This window comes from Chiroxiphia lanceolata, chromosome 8, assembly GCF_009829145.1.
Source record: "Chiroxiphia lanceolata isolate bChiLan1 chromosome 8, bChiLan1.pri, whole genome shotgun sequence".
In the NCBI taxonomy this organism is placed as follows: domain Eukaryota; kingdom Metazoa; phylum Chordata; class Aves; order Passeriformes; family Pipridae; genus Chiroxiphia; species Chiroxiphia lanceolata.
The window spans coordinates 3,437,027-3,455,238 of NC_045644.1; the positions used below are offsets into that span (position 1 = coordinate 3,437,027).

The window sequence follows — 18,212 nt, forward strand, 5'->3', positions numbered from 1 at the left end:
CTCTACATGTGTTTCCACTTTGCTTTCAGTTCTGCATGACTTTAAAACTCCTCTCACTGCTTTTACCTTGGTTCAAGATGAATTATCTGTATAAGCCATTAAAGTGCCTATAATGACAGAACAGTTCATAATAATAAAACTGTCCTTTCCATAAAATGTACTGTCCTTCTTTGGAAAATGGAGTAAGCCTATTAATTATTTTCTTAAAGACTGAACCTCAAAATGGCACTGCTGACATTTAAGGCTCATAAAAAATACAAATCTGTCTGATCTGTGAGAAATGAGTTTATACGATATATTTTAAGATGAAAATATTTATCAAGGAAGACAGTTGCCAATTAGGAACACAAACAGTAATAACAAAGCCACTTACAGCAAGTTGCCTTTTTTGGTTTTTTAATCTTTTCCATGCCAAGAGCATGTTTCTCCCCAGCATAGTGGTGCACAAAATAAGTGACATCTGGTGGCTTTATGCTGTAATAGAATAAGGCACCTCATTTCAATGCTGTTAACTAATTTAATTTTTAAGTTTACTGCTTCTTAGCAAAGCTTTTTAGATGTTTTATTTACTTATTTTCACAAAGATACTTCTGACACCCCTGGGCATCACAGGCCCTCTGCATGGTGACAACTGCTGTTATCTAATTCAAGCGGGATCTTCATATTCAAAAACAAGACTCCAAAAAGGAATTAGGAAGGGATAGGAGAAGAGCACAAAGATTTAGCTGGGCATCACCAGTGAGAATCAAATAGAGCCAGTTTGTAAGAAAAGGCTGTACAGAATTTTTGCAAAAGAAAACCTTCACATACTCCAAGAATTCACACGCTCAAAGCAATTAATATCAACTCAGGTCTCTCTGGATTGTTTCTCATTAGATTTTAATTAAACACCAAAGAAACAGCTGCAGTTTTCATTCTGAGTTTAGCAGCAAGCTGGTGACTAAAACTTTTACAAATTTGAAACGGCCTTTTCACTTTTTACACCTTATTGATCCTCAGCGATGGCCACACCTAATCCAGCCAACCCTCCTGCACCTAAACCTGCACTCCAGACATAAAGCAATTACAGCTCCCCTTCGAACTCCTACAGCCAGAAATACACTTTTCTTTTAGAAAGCTATAAGCCTCTCTTGGATAATTAATGAACACACTGTCAGTCAGCTACAGTTAAAATTACAAAATTGCTGGCACTGCAATTTCAAGGCTTGTAACACCAATTTCTGCAGTAATAAGTACTTGTGGGGGGGGAAAAAAATCTGTAAGCACTATTTAACAGAAATGAGATGAAATATAAACAGACTCTAAATATTTATCAGCAGAGGAAGTTCAAAAATATCCCAGCCAAAACGAAGCGGATGGCAGGCTAAATCCAGCCCATTGAGGGTTCCTCGAAGGATGTGCAGGGAGGAACTTCATTTTCAGCTTGACATCGCTAAATCAAATTAATTCCTTCCTCCTATTCAACTGCTGCATAAAAATCCTTGATGCCAAAAGGACAAAGCTAAAAATGTCCCTAAACCCATGGCTGGATGCTGCACTCGATGCAGAAGGTTGCCCAAACCCCCGTCCACGCCCTGCAGCAATGAAATACTTTAAATAAAGAGTTGGACTTCGGGGCTTTCCATCACTTTTAAGGCCTAAATATCCTTACCAGGAATGTCCACCTGCACGGTTGGCTTCCCTTAGCACTGAAATGGGGCTGCACATCTGCAGTATCTCCATAAAAGGGGACCTCAGGGATAACACAGCTACTGATAGATGATTTCAAAGAGAAATATTATTTCCTCTTCACATTCCCTCATCCCCACCAGACATTACCCTCACCTTACGACCTCCTGGCTGAGCTAAATAACACATGCACAGAAAAGCACAGCTGACTGACTTCAGCTCCAGCCACTCATCACGAGGAAAACTTCTTAAGATTCCATTTCAATTTATTTTTTGAAATCCTGGCATGCTGAAGTCAGCAGGAAGACATTTCATTGACTTTAATGAAGCCAGAGGTTCATCCTGAGAACTGCCATTTGGAATGAAAACAGCATTTATATTATCTCATTTGAAACCTTCCAATTCTTTTGTTAAATGCAACTTAATGATATTTGCTATTTCGGAATTATTTGCCATCTTTGAAAATACAGAAAGAAGGTTATTAAGGTACTGCAGTGGAAAATGTTTAGTGATTATGGATGGGATATTCTTGTTTCTGGGACAGGCAAGTATTTTTGACACATAAATATTCATTGTCATAAAAATTTGTGTTCATTTTGTCATTCTGAAAAGCCTTAAAATTTAGGAATTGTAATAGTGAAGCAAAAATCGCTGTTGATATTTACATGTTTATCTGCATTTTCACAGCACATTTTAGTGTTGGGGTTTCTTTTTCATTTATTATACAATGTACTGGCACAGCAAGACAAAAACCTGGAACGCTGGATAGATAACTACACCCACTTAATGGGTACCATTAAAAGAAAACGCTATCAAAACACAGTAGAGGCTTTTTATGCATTCCCCTGTATTACACCAAAATGAGTTATTGCAACATTCCAACTCCGATACCAAACCTCAGGAATGCTCAGTTTTCAAAGCTGGATGCAGAAATGAGCAGCAGGTGATTAGAAGCCACCTCAGAGTTAGTGACTTAACCTAAAAGCTACTCCCTGTCAAGCTCTGGAGTGTCACAGCCAAGCACTGCTCAGGTTTTCCAGCCCCACCACTGCAGCCACACACTTTGGAGAGCAGAGGGCTCTGGATTTCTCCCAAACAACTGGAAAACATTTTGAGTGCTCCTAATTTGGAGCAGGCAGGTTCTGGCTCCCTCACACCAGTGAAAACCAATAGCTGAATTATTCTTGATCTACCCTAATGCAAGATGAATCCACGTGGGATTTCCATGGATACCAATATCTATTCCATCTTACTATGCTGTGTATTTTTAATTTTGCTGATCTCCTTAGCAATGTTCAAAAATCCACTCTGAAAGGTTAAAAACTTCAGTATTTAAAATCAACTGATGTTAAACATATTATTTCCTCTTTCCTCAGTGAGAGGATGAGCTTAGGTTCCTCTCTTCCCTTCTGTTCACCTCTCACATCTCATTTCTTGTTGAAACTGTTTTAAAGATGGTATAAATAGCTTTGCAAAGTAATTCTAATACGAAATGTCAAGTGCAATAGTGGTTTCGTTCTGATTTATCCTTATCTGATCCTCAGGCAAGTTAATTCTCAACCTGAGAAACTGTTTTCAGAGCTTCATAATTTATGAAACTTTTCATCTGAATTATTTACTTTATGAATGGCTCTGATGAGTTGCTCAGGGTGTAAAGCTGTAGCACTCAACGCTGAAGGGCTCAAGAACATGGGGTTTTCTCTTTAAATTAAGGTCCCATCGTTACATCTCATGCTGTAATTTCTATGTTCAGTCTTTAGTGCACAGCAGTGGTTTTATCTGATTTTTTATCGCTTGCAATAGATGCAGTTACAACCCAGATGTCACCGTGTTCTCCCAGCCCAGAGCTCCAGGGAAACACAGACAAAGCAGAGAGTCCCTGATCCTGGGGCACAGCCTCACAGTGGGAAGCAATATTCCTTCAGGCAGCTGAACTGGGGCCAGCTCTGCATGGGATCAAAACCTGATCACGGAATCACAGAGCCACCGAGGCTGGAAAAAACCTCTGAAATCATCAGATCCAATCTGTGACCGACCTCCACCTTGTCACCAACCCAGAGCACCGAGTGGCACGCCCAGTCATTCCTTGAACACCACCATGACCATGACTCCACCACCTCCCTGGGCAGCCCCTTCCAATGCCTGATCACCCTTCCCATGAAGAAATTCCTCCTGATGTCCAACCTGAACCTCCTCTGGCAGAGCTTGGGGCCGTTTCCTCTTGTTCTGTGGGAGAGGAGACCGGTTCCCACCTTGCTACAACCAGGTGTTGTGTCCATCACCTTGCTGATTGACACATTCAACCTGCTCCTCTTCCACTTCAGCAGCAGCATCCAAAATCCACTGCAGAAATGGCCCCAGGAAGTTTCCTCAGGCTTCAGCAATCAAGCCAGAAGGACGAGCTGTCTACAAATGAACTAAGTGGTGATGGGAGACAAGAAGAGGAGCACAATCACCAGCCTAACACAGTGAAACAACCCATGAAAAGCTGAACTTCCAGAGAGTTCCTGGAGAATCTTGGAAATCTGAGATTCATTATCCCCTTCACTTAATTAACATTATCTATTTAACATTATCTAATACCTTCATAGCTCAGTCATAAGACAAATTGCAACTAAAAAGTAGCCAAAATCAAAGAGGTCTGGAAGGAATATTAGATAAGGCATTTGACAGACTTGCAATGAAGTGTTGGTTTTAAGATCCTAAAGAATTTTCAGGAGATGGAGCTCCCCTGTGAGGAGCTGGCCCTGCAGGCAAACCCATCTCATTACACGATATTCTCCCAATAAACTATTAAACCATCCTTCTCCTTTTCCTGCTATTTCTAGATTTACACAGACAAACCTCCTGGCTGCACCAGACAAAGAGTCCTTCTTCTTCTTTGGATTAATAAATTCTGGCTCTTATGGACCATTATATCCTTGCTCAGGCACACCAAGGTAAACATGGGCTTTTACATTTTCTTCCAATTATGGGCAAAACCTTCCAGAATCCTGATTTCCATTCCTTTTTTCCAGAAGTCTTTCCTGTTTCTTGGTATGTCACTACAAATTTGGTACCAGTTCTAAAACACTTTCATTAAGTGCTTTCTTCTCCACACTGTTCCAAGACCTGAATTTCAACTGGGTATGTGGAGCACATGAGGACATTCTCATCTTCAATCACCTGAAATCATCCAATATTACAAACTCACCTCCAACATCCTGCCCACCTTCAGAGCGCTCTTTCAACACTACAATCACCAGGCTTCTTCCACCTCCAAAGTACACATTGTAGATAAATCTTTTTTAATTTTTCTATCTTTCTTACAGAGGTTTTCATTTTTCAAAGCAGTCTTACCTTGTTTTTTCTGCATGACTTTGAACCTCACATTTTATCTTTGCTCTTGTTTGATCTCAGTTCTTACCACTTAAAACTCACCTGTAACTCAATGACTGCCACTGTTTGAAAGAAATGTCCTTCCCTATATTCCATGCAATCCTGAGAAGTTACCAACCTAACTTAAACTGGTCAGATTTAAGCCAAGCACCAATACATGCCAAAAAATTAATAATACAAAAGTCTTTTTCAATCTCATCAGTTTTTCTAATTTTATGGTAAGATAGCAGGGTACATTCACCCACACTGAACATCAAGGGTTTTTACAGGAAAATATATCTCCTTGTGAAACTTATTTTTTCCTACTGGAAGGCGTGAAGCAAATAAAAAATGTCAGTTCTAGTATTTTGCTATTTAGGGACAGATCTGCACCTTCTACGGTGTACAGTGCACGACCTACCTTAGATACAGAGCTGGCATTGGAAAAACACATTATTTATAAAATGGTGTGCATATTTGAGTCCAAATGATGGCACATTAAGTTTTAAAATAAAAAGTGTGTATTTAGTACTGCTTGGTATATATACCACTCCATCACCCCATTTCTCCACAGAGCTGTGCTCATTTCCAAGGAAACCTGTAACTCAAAAGGCAGTCACCTTGGGAGCCACGTGCCTCCCGCCATCCCTGACACTTCAGGGGCTTTCTGCAAACCAAGGGGGAGAAGGTTCACTGCACCAGGAGCACCAAAAATGTTTCTGGAGCTTATGTGTACTGCCTCACTTCTGACAAGTTCATAAGGAAGTCAGCAGTCACTTCTGAGATGTGGAAAACAAGGGTTTCAGCCAGTTCAAACTATTGTGGGAATTCTAAGAAGCTGGATCAAGGAATGAGAAGAGGCAAGGCAATGTGTTGGGGGTGGAGAGTCCAGGCAGGAGAGTTGCTCCAGTCCAAAGATGATCAGAGACACGGAGCATCAATCCCATGAGGAAAGGCTGAGAGAGTTGGGGTTGCTCAGCCTGGAGAAGGGAAAGCTCTGGGGGGACCTTAGAGCCCCTTCCAGTGCCTAAAAGGGCACCAAGAGAGCTGGAGAGGGACTTTGGACAAGAGCCTGGAGTGACAGCCCAAGGGGGAATGGCTTCACACTGACAGAGGGCAGGGTTAGATGGGATATTGGGAAGAAATTCTTCCCTGTGAGAGTGGTGAGGCATTGGCACAGGTTATCCAGAAAAGCTGTGGCTGCCCCATCCCTGGAAGTGTTTAAGTCCTGGCTGGATGGGGCTTGAAGCAGCCTGGACTAGTTGAAGATGTCCCTGGCCATGACTAGGGGATGGAACTAGTAGTTGTTTAAGATCCCCTCCCACCCAAAACATTCTGTGATTATCTCACAACCTCTGGTGTGCTGCCACCAGAGGACAGAGGTAGAGCATCGGGACAGAGTGTGCTGTGGACCACTCATTCCTACTCACATTCACCAACACATCAGGTCTCCCATCCCCACCACAGCTGCCTTGTCATTGCCATCAACCACCAGCACCCAACAGGACAATATTTTTCCCTCTGTTTCTCCTCACAGGGTATCATGGACATCACCTGGTTATCTCTTCTCAGCGGACGCCACGCTCCTTAAAACTAATGCTTACAAGCCACGTTCAGCTGCTGCTTGAAACCAGGTGTAACAAAAATTAATAAATATTCCACGGAAAAGCTACATTAACTGCTTGCCCCTCAAGTGCTGTTTAGTGGCATGTCAGGCACAGCTGTGTAATCAAAGGATTACAGAGCTCCCATTGCTCCGTGCCTGCAGCACTCCACCTCCTCGGGAGCTTTCCTGTCTCCCTCGCATGTAAAACCCAAATCCAGGAACCAGGACAGAATTGTAATCATGTCTTCGAGCCCAGGAAACACAAATGAAACAGCCAGTGTGACTCTACGACATGTTTTCTGTGAGATACATGGGCAGCCACACATGTTTTTAAGAGATAGGTGGACAGTGCTAGAGATAATCAGTTCATTGTAGTAAAATTGCAGTGTAAGTGGAGAGATGGGTGTTGTTCAAGCTGCTTTGGGATAAGGACTTGGAGAAGCTTACAGATCCCTTCCCCTCTCCTGAATAGCTGTATTTAGACTCCAGATCTGGCACCACACTTGGTCAGTAAGAATAACAGGGCACTTCACTAAAAATGATGAATAAATAAGACATACTAATTTAAGGGGGAAAGCAGTGAAAAAAAATGCTATCTTATTGGAAATCTACCTTGTTTTTCCACAGCACTTTGGATTCTTCCAGCTGAGCAGCATAACTCCAGTCAAGGAGTATGGTGGGAATTTAGAATTACCCCTCACTGTGTGAGGTATGGAGGGAAACAGGAGGGTTAGGGGAGGAATGGAAGCCTGAAGACAGCGATTAAAGAGGCCAGTTTAAACCAGGGTGCAGCTTCTGCAGCTCTCTAAGATGCTTGGAACAGAGTGTTCCACGGCAAGTATCCAGAGTAGCAGTGAATGTTTAAACAGCACATTTCCTTGGAGTTCCTGATTGTGGAATATACAGTAACTATAAGAGTAATTAGGAGGGAGAGGGAGTATGTTGGCACCTGCTTGTGTCATGGCTTTCTTCACCCTAGTGATGTATCTGTGCTGAAAGAGAAACGTGGATGGGTGCTCTAACTTCCTAAAACAATCTGTTATTTAGGTGAGATCAGACCACTGCTGGCTCATCTCTGGAGAAAGTACATCAGCACGTAATGCTGAGTTACAGCTCCCAAAGATTTTGCTCCATGGACCTTTGAGGAAGCACTCAGAGTAGGAAAAGTAGTTAATAATAAGAAAGATTCCCTTCCTAGTCAGCAGAGGAATCTGGTAACAAATCCTTCTTGGTGAAGGGATTGCACTATCACACCTAACAATGGCTCATGATCATGGCAGAGTTTGCTGTCACCCCCCAAACAACTTGATTTTAACATACACAGATACTTTGAGAGATGCTTTAGTATTAGACCACAGTCCATCTTTAAAAACATTTTCAGTAACACAGAAATCTCCTGGGCTACCAACATGAGCTTTGCCCACTGAAACTCCCCATTCTCACAGAGCTCCTGACACGGGCTGCTTAAAATAATGTTAAAATATAATATAAGCATTATCTTATTTGCATCTCTGTGATTATGCCTACATAATCCTGTCCTTGCTAATGCTGCTAGTGGATTACATACCCTCATCCTTCCACTTAAACCACATGAAATAATTCAAATATGAGGGTCTGCTTCAACCTTCTCATTTCTATTATTTCCAGGTACCTACTTTTAGTTTAGCAACAAAGATAAAATCCATTACTCTCTTCCACTGCATTAGTGGAATTAAGTGTTTTGCCATGTAAATCTCCACTGTATCATAATGTTCCTGTTACAAACCACCAAATAAAACACTCTGAATTTGAGATTAGCCCTCCTATTACAAAATCTGAACCATGAAACTGTTTTGTTATTGATCACAGAACTGCACAGTGACTGCACTCAGACACAGGATCTAAGTGCTGTTAAAAAAAAAAAAAAAAAGGAAAGAAAGAAGGTAGTTTCACTACTAAATCTTCATACAAGTAGTTTCCTCTTTTCTGCATTCAAATTGATTTTCTTTCTTTTGGTATGTGAAGAACCAGATGAATCCCTTGACTCAATGCCCAAGAGTGAAATGGCACCAGCAGCAGCAGAGAAGCTCTCAGGGCAAGAGACATGTGACAACATTTTAATCACTGACAAAAAAAGGCTTCAAGACAACTATTACACTAGTGTTTACTGTTTATAAGAGATATTTACTATTTATAAGCGAGTATATATATATATATGTGCCTGTATATAAAACACATATATCAATGCATGCAAACAGCATAGATATAAGTATATATGAAGAGTTCATATAAATATTGAGACCTTTTATTGATGGAAATTTCCCTTTTTGCCAGAGATCAAGTACTCCCCAGTTAGTATCAAGTGCAGTGCTGTTCAATCAGGTGTTTGTTTATCCAAATGAGTGCATACGATTTTCAGTTAAATCTTAAAAATATTTACTCTTGGTGAACAGTTCCAGCAAACTTTGAGATTTAATCTGCGAGATTTAATCTGTGATGTGTTCAGCTGGCTGCTCTGCTTCTTTTAGTCACAAAATATAAAAGGCACGTGTTTGTTCTACAGGAGATGATGATGATGGTTTTTTGGGCTGGCTAACAATTCAAGAAGTGAAAGCATTCTGATGTCATATGCAAGGAAGTCAATGTGTTGGGAACTTCAGGTCATAGAATGATATAATAAACAAAACTTAACAAGAATCCATATCTGAAAGTTTGGTAGGTGTTTAGATGCACCATCCAAGCCATACTATCATTCATCCTATTAACCTACAAATCTGGCTGTGTCTAAGAAAGCCAAATGACTGCAGAGTACAGCTGTAGTATTACAATGAAGCAGCACAGGGGGAAAAAAGAAGAAAAAAAAGATCATGTATTACACCGCCAAAGTTCAGCTGGTGAATTGTCGCTTAACAGACTCTGACCATAATAACCCGTCACTGAACCTTGCCTGCATTCTCAGCAGCTATGAAGCTATTTTTAACAGCCACCAGCTCGCATTTAAGAAATACCCCTCTTCACCTAAAAATATGCATCAGTGAAAGGCAACATCCATCCACGGCCCGACTCTAGGTAGGATGCGCTGCCGGAATTGAATGGGTCTTTCAGAAAAGCCCCTTTACAAGTGTCTTCTCTCCCAAACCCCCCAAACCCCGCGCCATCAGCGGCCGCAGGGACCTGCCCAGCGCGGGCAGCCCGGCGGGGTGACACCATCTGCGGCACCTTTGTCACCGCTCCGTCCCCCCGGACCCTGCTCCGGGGCGCGTTCCCACGCCGTGCAACCCCCCCCGTCCCGCAGCACCGGGGGATGCTGCTCCCGGGGAGCGCCCCGAGGCGCCCCAGCCCGCTGAGAACGGGGGACACTCGTGTGTCCCCCAGGCTTCATCCCAGGGGCACCTCCCCGCCCGCGGAGCCGGAGGCAGCGGCGGGACCCCCGCGCCCGCGGGGCTCCGCTGCCGGGGCTGCCTGCCCAACTTCCCGCAAAGTCCCGCCGCCTCCAAACTTGGGGAGCCGCGGCCTGGGGAGCACCCCTTCCATTTCCCTTCCTTTCTCTTCCCGCAGCGCCCATCCCCGCGATTCCCGGCGCACCCACCTCCGCCGGCTCGGCTCGGCTCCGCTCTGCCCCGCGCCCGCCGCCTCCGCCGGCTCTGCCCTGCGGGAGGGGGGCGGAGGACGAGGAGAAGGAGGAGGAGGAGGGAGGGAGGACGAAGGGGGAGGGAGGGAGCAGCCCCGCCGCTCCCCGGCCGCGCTGCGCAGCCCGGGAGGCGGAGTGCTGCCGCTCGGCTCTGCCCCGCGGCTCCGCGGGGCGGGGGGTCCCCGGCGGTGCCCCCGGGGATGGCGGGGAGAGGGGGGCACGGGCAGAGCCGTCCTGCCGCGGAGGAAGCGGCGAGGAGCCCCCCCCGGTGCGGGCGGGGCGGGATGCGGGGGTTCCCCCGGGCATCGCCCCCGCGGCATCCCGGTCCTCCAGCACCGCCACGGCAGCGCCGGGTGCGATGGCTTGAGAGCCTTGGGAAGGAGACGGACCTCCCGTGATCCATCCGAAAGGAATTCGGGTTGTCCCGAGCGAATGGCGTGTAGGTGGCACCGGCATCCCAAATCCGGGTGTGCAGGCAGAGGTCAGCCCGAGGAGACTGGGCTCAGACGCTGCCAGGACTCCGTGGCTGGAGCGAGTCAGACCTTCCTGCTGCACACCTTCCAGACCATCTACTGCCTGGGCCAGCCTTGAAAAGGCAACAGCACAGACATGGGCTAAGAAGCCAAAATCTTTTACTTGGTGAATGTGAGGCTCATTCTCAAACAAGGGGATCATACCACATATTAATAAATATATACCTATAAATTGAGTATATGTATAAACTGTTAAAGCGACAGAAGGCAGGTGGAGATTAAATATTGGAAAGAAATTCTTGGCTGTGAGGGTGGGGAGGCCCTGGCACAGGTTGCTCAGAGAAGCTGTGGCTGCCCCATCCCTGGAAGTGTCCCAGGCCAGGTTGGATGGGGTTTGGAGCAACCTGGGCTAGTAGAAGGTGTCCCAGTCCCATGGCAAAGAGCTAGAACAAGATGGTCTTTTATGGTCCTTTCCAGCCCAAACTGTTGCATGATCCTATGATGATAAATGTATATTTAAATGTGTAATCTGCTTATTAAGTCATCCATGTGATATGTGCACATCCCTTCTTTGATAGAGCACATACCATTTCACAAAAAGGTTTAATGCACTTCTTGCAAAGCCAATGGTATCAGAAGAAGGAAAATTCTTCATATTTCCCTCCTAACACTAACTGTTAGGCTTAAATCCACGTGTTTAAGACTCAGCAATATTATTTCTAAGTTGGAGGTGATGAAGCATGAGCTAAACATGAAAGAACAGTGAATTTTCTATTTTAGTACTTCCTTTTATGATCAAACCCATCTTTGGTTCTAACTTTCAGAAGCATCTAAAACTTACACAGATTTGTGGGAAAATCTGTTTGGAAGTGAAACCATATGTAACTTAATACTAAAATGCAAAACAGAAGCTTACAGATTACACAGCTACGACTGGGAGCCAAACTGGGAGATTAAAGATTTCAAGCAGGTGATTGCACACCTGTAAGACCATATATAAATAACTAAAAGACAGACTTTAAAAGTCACACATGCACACATTTTCTACAGCACAGTGAATATATCTCTGTTCAGATCACATCTTACTGTCCCCTAGGTTTTAGGTAAAAACTCACACAGAATAAAGCCCCTGAGTAGGTGAAACCCGTGATTTATAAAATACTCACGGATATTCAGTTATTCTGGGTTAAATATACTGCCCTCCAAGGCCTTTTTCAGCCTCCTGGGATGCTCTGAATAGCAATTATCCTTAGCCAGATTTCTGTGTAATTATACTCCCTTCCTTTTTCTGTTGTTTTTGGTTTGTTTTTTTTTTTTTTTTAAATAAAGAAAATCAGAGAAGCTGTCATGAAAACAAGATCTTCATTCCCTGAGGAAGTCTCTGTTTACATTATTCCTCCCCAGCCAGTAGCTGGAATAGGTATCTTGATGGTGGTATCCACATGTGGTACTTCAAAATTCCAGGCACTCCATAAAGGTTGTGTCTACTCATATCACAGACACTCACAAACGATCTTCAATGTTGCCTGGTGAGATGGGGAGGAAAGTACAAATTTTTATGGAATAGTGAATCACTGTCAAGGAATTAACTGCGTTACCATGAACAATCATAGAATCATAGAATGGTTTGGGTTGGAAGGGACTTTAAAGATCATTTTGTTCCAACCCCCTGCCATGGGCAGAGACACCTTCCACTAGACCAGCCCCATCCAATCTGTCCTTAAGTACTTCCAGGGATGAGGTGCCTCACCACCCTCTCAATAAAGGATTTTTCACATCCAATCTAACCCTGCTCTCTGTCAGTTTGAAGCCATTCCCTCTTGTCCTGTCAGTACATGCTCTTGTAATAATAACCAGAGGAAGAAAAATTGGAATAAATAGCCTAAAATCTAAAAGCTGAGACTGAACTTTAATTCTCACGATTCAAGGAATCCAAAGAGGGAGGAAAAGAAGAGGTTTCAATATAGACATTATAGTAGAACTATCTCTGACTAGATTGGTTTTCATAAAAAGAAAGCTCCTGACCTCCACCTCTGTAAATACAATTTCAGCTGGTTGCCATGCTTACTCTGCAACATGATGGATCATCTCACTTCTAAAACAAGTTTATACATATTTCTTAGCTCTGAGCAGGCTTATCTGCTGAAAAAAAGATGAGAGAGCCCTTTAGTAGTGTTGAAAATTGGACACACAACTAGCAGTGCAAGTGTGTGAACTTAAAAGGTGATTTTTAAGCTGGGGAGTCCTTCCTCATTGCTGCTGGCTGTGGTTTGGGGCAAAACTCTGGTGGAGAGGTCCACTGGCTGGGTTTGACAGCAGCAGAGCTGTGCATTTGTAGCCAGATTTAACTCTGGGATAAATAAATCAGATTGTGTCCTCAGAGCACCGCTGTAATGGGATGCTAATCCCGGGAAACGGGCTGCTTTTCCTCCACGTGCCTATTACAGCATCAGCATCTCCAGGTTATTCTCACAGGGAGGGGTTAGAAACGCAGATATTTCTGCTTTGTGCTTCCTCTCTCCCAAAGTCAAAAACCAGAGGAAGAAGTTCATTGCCCGCAAGCACTCAGGAGGCTTTCGCTTCCCACTCCGGCTGCTTTTGGGGAGCCCTTTTCCCATGACCTCCCATCCATCACCAGGCAGTGCTTTCCAAAGCTTTTCTCAGAGGATGTTGCTGCAGGGTACCAGCATAAAATAATATCCTTACACCAAATGTGATTCCACCAGAAACGGATGTGGGTTGTGAGAGGAAAAGACAAAAACTTCCCCCAAACGCCTCTGTCCCCGTTCTGCCCTGAGCTTTGAGGAGCAAAGGGACCAGGTTGCCCAAGGTTGCTGCCTGAGTGAGCACCTTCAGGATTCCCCCTTTGCCCAGCTAAGCAAAGCGGTAGCTGGAGCTGGAAACAAATAATTTCCTGGGTGGGGACCTCTAAATCTGTGCGGGGAGTTTCCATGCAGTGAGCCTGGAAAACCACCAGGTGATACATATGTTGTACTTAACAGCTTTAGGACTTCCAGTGCTGTGCCGCTGAGCTGCTCTGCTGAGTGGAGCCACGGCACAGCCCCACACAGCACAACCCAACCCCACACGGGTGCTCAGTCGCACTGTTGCTGCCTTAGGCTGGGTTTAGGATGTGCAACCGCTGCCCCCTGACACCCACAGAGACTATTTCAACTCTCTTCCAACCCTGAGACTTTGCTCTGAGCTGCGAGTCGGTGCTGTGAGAAAATCGCAGGAAGATTTGCTATTCTTAGTTGTCTGTTCTCCCATTAAAATATTGGTATAATTCTCACTGGAATTAATGGAATGTGTGTATTTTGAAGAAATGTGTTATTACTTTCATTTTGCCCCCGGTATCCTGGCAACAGACACATTCCTAAAATACAGATCGCTAATTTCGTACCTTGTACATCCTTCAGCTCTTGGTAAAGGGTATATCAACCTTCAAATACTCAAAATGCTTTTTTGCTCTTTTACCAACTTGGATCGGGAATTATTCTTCTTGGCAGGCACATCCCTGGAGCGCATCTGGGAATTCATGCTCAGTCTTTAATTGAAGACAATGCCTTTGTCCCTGGAACGGGCAAAAATTAATATTGAAACTTGATTAGATAAATGTGTCAGAATTTGTTTTCCCACAAATGGTCTGTTAGATCTTAATGATGAAAGTTGAGGGCCAGTTTCTTTCTGCCTAATGCCATCCTTTCATCCTGAGCTGTGTGTCCTTCAGCACCCTAAAGAGTTCCTTTTTAGCTGTGATCTTTATGCCCTCCATGTACTTGTTGAAGGGTATCATTCCCCTCTTAGTCATCATTTAGCCAAGTGATGCATATTAAGTTCCTTTAATCTGCACTCATAATTCAGTCTCTTCAGACCTTTAATCATTTTTATTGCTCTTCTTCTGAATTCCTTCCAATTTGTCTGCATCTCTCTGGCAGTGAGGTACCCAGAATTTACTGCCTTATTTTAGATGTGATCTCCCTGCAGCAACGCAAAAGATGTTACCTCCTGCTACTTTTGTCTACCACTGATTTAGCAATATGCTGGAATTGTGAAATAGCCAGGAATCAATTAAAATAGATTTTAAATGGTTCAGTGCTCAGAATTACCATAAAGCTTTCGTGGCACTGCACATGAGAAGGCTTGAAGCCAATGGAAACCTGCTGCTTTTGGAAATACGTGTGCGTGACTTCCAGGGCAGGAGAAGCTTTTAAACCTGCTGCATGTGCACAACTCTGTGAGCCTCTAAAGGAGTAGGAACTGGGAGTTATGATTTAGAGGGCAAATGGAGACGGGTTCAAATTGGCACCAGAAACAGCTCGTGTGTGCTGATGGGCCAAGGGTTTGACACTGCTCCTCCTAAAACTCTCTTACGTGACAGCACCCAAGGGCTCAGCACAGCAATGGCAAAACTACATGAGGCAGCAGCCAAGAGCTTGACATTAGGTTGGTTCAGGCCCTATTTAAGTTGTTTTCCTTTGATAAAAAAATTTTAAAAAAAGAAAGTTTTTGGAAATCTCTAATGCATTATGAGCTTGGATTAATAAAAAGCTCGAGATAGCTAAGCACAGATTAAACGAGGAAAGATGTTCTAAGACCTCCCAGATCTCTACTGGAATGATCAGGTAATGGGAAAAGATGCTCCAAGACCTCTCAGATCTCTGCTGAAAGGATGAGGTGGCTTCTCTGTCCCCACCATGTGTGATTCAAGGCACACCTCACTGCCACTGAAGGCAGCAGGAGCTCTGCTCCAGGTTCCTCCTTTCCCACATGAACAACCCTGTGGTTTCATATTGCTTTTGTGGATAAGGAGGGAAGGGTGTTATTCTTGGAGGAGTTTAGTTTCTGTCACAGAGCAATCTTTTCCCCTCTGTGTCACAGATACAAACTGTCACTCTCCAGATCTATTTTGTGTGTTACTACATATGATTTCTGAGCCACTGGTAGGGAATTGTGGGTCACTGGGCCCTTTCATTTATACTCCAGTGCCCTGAGTTTTCACTTTCATGTCGTTTATTACTCTTTCTCCAGCTCCTGGGTTCAACATGAAGCATTTAAAATTTGATCAGGGATATGTTCTAATAAATGTTGGATTATATATGTACATTTTCCCTTTTTCCTTAAGTGATTTTTACAATTCTATCTACCTCAAGAAAAATCAGATTAGCTGCATTTTATAAGCTTTTTGCTCTGCATCCTCTAGTCCTTCCTCTTTCCAATCTGTTGCTCTTTATCCATGCCTAAACCCAAAATTCCTTCCAAACCCCAGCCTTCAGCAGGGGCTTCAAAGTTATAAAAACAGCTTGTGGCATGAAACACATAGAAATACAAGATATGTCCATGCACATACGAATCTTCCCTTAAAAATTGTTTATATTCTGGATAAACATCTCATATTGCTGGATAAAAAAAAAAAAAAAAGAAGACTGCTTCTTTTAGCCACAATTTATAAATGTTTCAAGTACCAAGGCTGATTTATTAATGCTGAATTTGTGGGATGAGCACTCACTGTATGAAATCGCTATTTGTTGCAATAGAGGCTCTTGCATAAAGAGCAAACCCTGTCACTGTGTGAGAAGGGATCCAAGGGGGACTCTGGGCATTCCTCACACCTGATGAGAAGTTGCCACCTGGCCAGTGTCAGAGAAGGGAGGGGCAGAGTCTGGAGCCCAGACAAGAGCTCCCACTATGACATGGTGGGATTGTTGGGGTGGTCCTGTGCAGGGCCAGGACTTGGACTTGGTTGTCCTTGTGGGTCCTTTCCAACTCAAGATGTGCTATGATTCTATGCTTCTGTGCTTTTCCATGTTCCATTTTAGCCCAAAGGGTACCTGGTTCCAGGAACAGTGAGGTCAGTCACTGTTCCTGTAGCTATGGCATCATCAATGAGGTCACTGCATGAGGTCAGCCTGTTTTCCTAAGAGGGTTTACTGGTGTAGAGATGGCCTGTGCCATCCTGCTTTCCTTTGGGAGCAGAAGATGGGCCTTGACCTTGCACAACTGCAAAAAGATGAATTTCCAAGCCTGCTTTCACTGGATTAGCCTTCATTTTGGATACAAAAATAAAGTCATTTAACTTGCAAGATGTTATATGAAAAATACCACGACAGATCAACTGTCTTTACCTTCAAAGTTATGAAACTCATTATTACAAAGATCAGTCACATACCTCCTTGCTGACATAGTGATAAATGTTTTCTCCGAGTGTTATTCTATCTTCTAATTTCAGAAAAATTAATATACCTTTCTTCTGCTTTTTTTTTCTTTTTTTTTTGCTAACTCAGGCCTTGTTACTGAGCCATTTTAATTTGCAATCATTCTTCCAGTGCACCTGCAATGATGGAACTGATAAACATTTTCTCATATGATAATTTTTAATGACTACCACAGTTGCAGCCTAATTTTAACATTAGAAAAAATACCAGAGATGGCAGAAAACAGAGATAAAACTCAGTCTCCATCACACAAACAGAAGAAATAGCATGGGAAAGATGAATTTCATACATATATTATGTTGAGCAACCTGGTCTAGTGGGAGGTGTCCCTGCCCATGGCAGGGGCTGGAATGAGATGGTTTTTAAGGTCCCTTCCAACCCAAACCACTCTGTGGTTCTATGATTCTGTGATTATTTACTCTTAATGCATTTTTTTTTCTGACAAGTTTCCGGTCATACAGTTAAAACGCTGTCATATTTGAAACCGTGAGGAATCCCTCAATTCCCCTTGTCCTCTCCCAGTGCCTGGAAGCTGAAACATAAGAGCAGAGCTTCTGCACACTGCTAATATCTTGCTGAATCAGGCAGTTTGGTGCAAAGCCAATTCCTGTGACTCCTGTGGTCTCGCATGAGAAATTACCTCTGTTGAAGAAGCGTTGACCATTTAATATACAGTGCTCATGACTCACCATATATTCAGAGAGCACTTTGAGGTATTTCGATACTGTCTCTGTATTTTTACAACCTGAACATATTCCCTGGAGATTTATTCAGCTTCACATTCTTTTTTTTCCCCCTCAGACACATTTCCAGGAGTTTTATGGGGGAGCAAAGAGGGAGCCTAACCAGCGCAGGCAGCTCGCTTAATTTAGCACAGTCCTGTCCTTTCCAGTTCACCCACCTGCAAAATGGGAATAATAATAAGCACTTAAGGGAGAATATTCACATGTCTGGCTTGAGATCTCTAATGTTCGTCTCTCCAGAGGCTCAGCAGAGGGAAATAGCTTCTAATTCACATGCTTTGAATGGGCTTCTAATGGAGCTTGCTTCTTTTCTGGCAGTAAGGTAGACCAAGTTCTCAGTTCAAGCACCCCTACATCAGGCACTCCAGTGACATGCCAAAATCCAGCCACTCTGAGCATCCTCTTTCATACCTCATTCTGCAAGCACTTCCATGCTCAGCTTCCATCTGTGGAGCCATATCTGACTAACTCAGTGATTTTCTACATCTGTAAAGTGGAGGGGGTTGCAGGATGAAGACCATGCATCACCCCACTGATCAG

At 43.6% G+C, this 18,212-nt stretch overlaps 1 protein-coding gene across 2 annotated transcripts in view; it reads right to left on the reverse strand.

Moving 5' to 3' along the window:
- The window catches only part of CHST15 (carbohydrate sulfotransferase 15), a 47,558-nt gene extending 37,261 nt beyond the window's left edge, over positions 1-10,297 (reverse strand). The window contains exon 1 of one of the 2 annotated variants that reach the window (XM_032695356.1): positions 7,244-7,267. The gene's annotated coding sequence lies outside the window, so the exon portion shown is untranslated. Of the gene's footprint in view, positions 1-7,243; positions 7,268-10,199 lie in introns of those variants that run through there. The other variant, XM_032695358.1, reaches the window with a different exon arrangement.
- Positions 10,298-18,212: the final 7,915 nt, after the last annotated feature.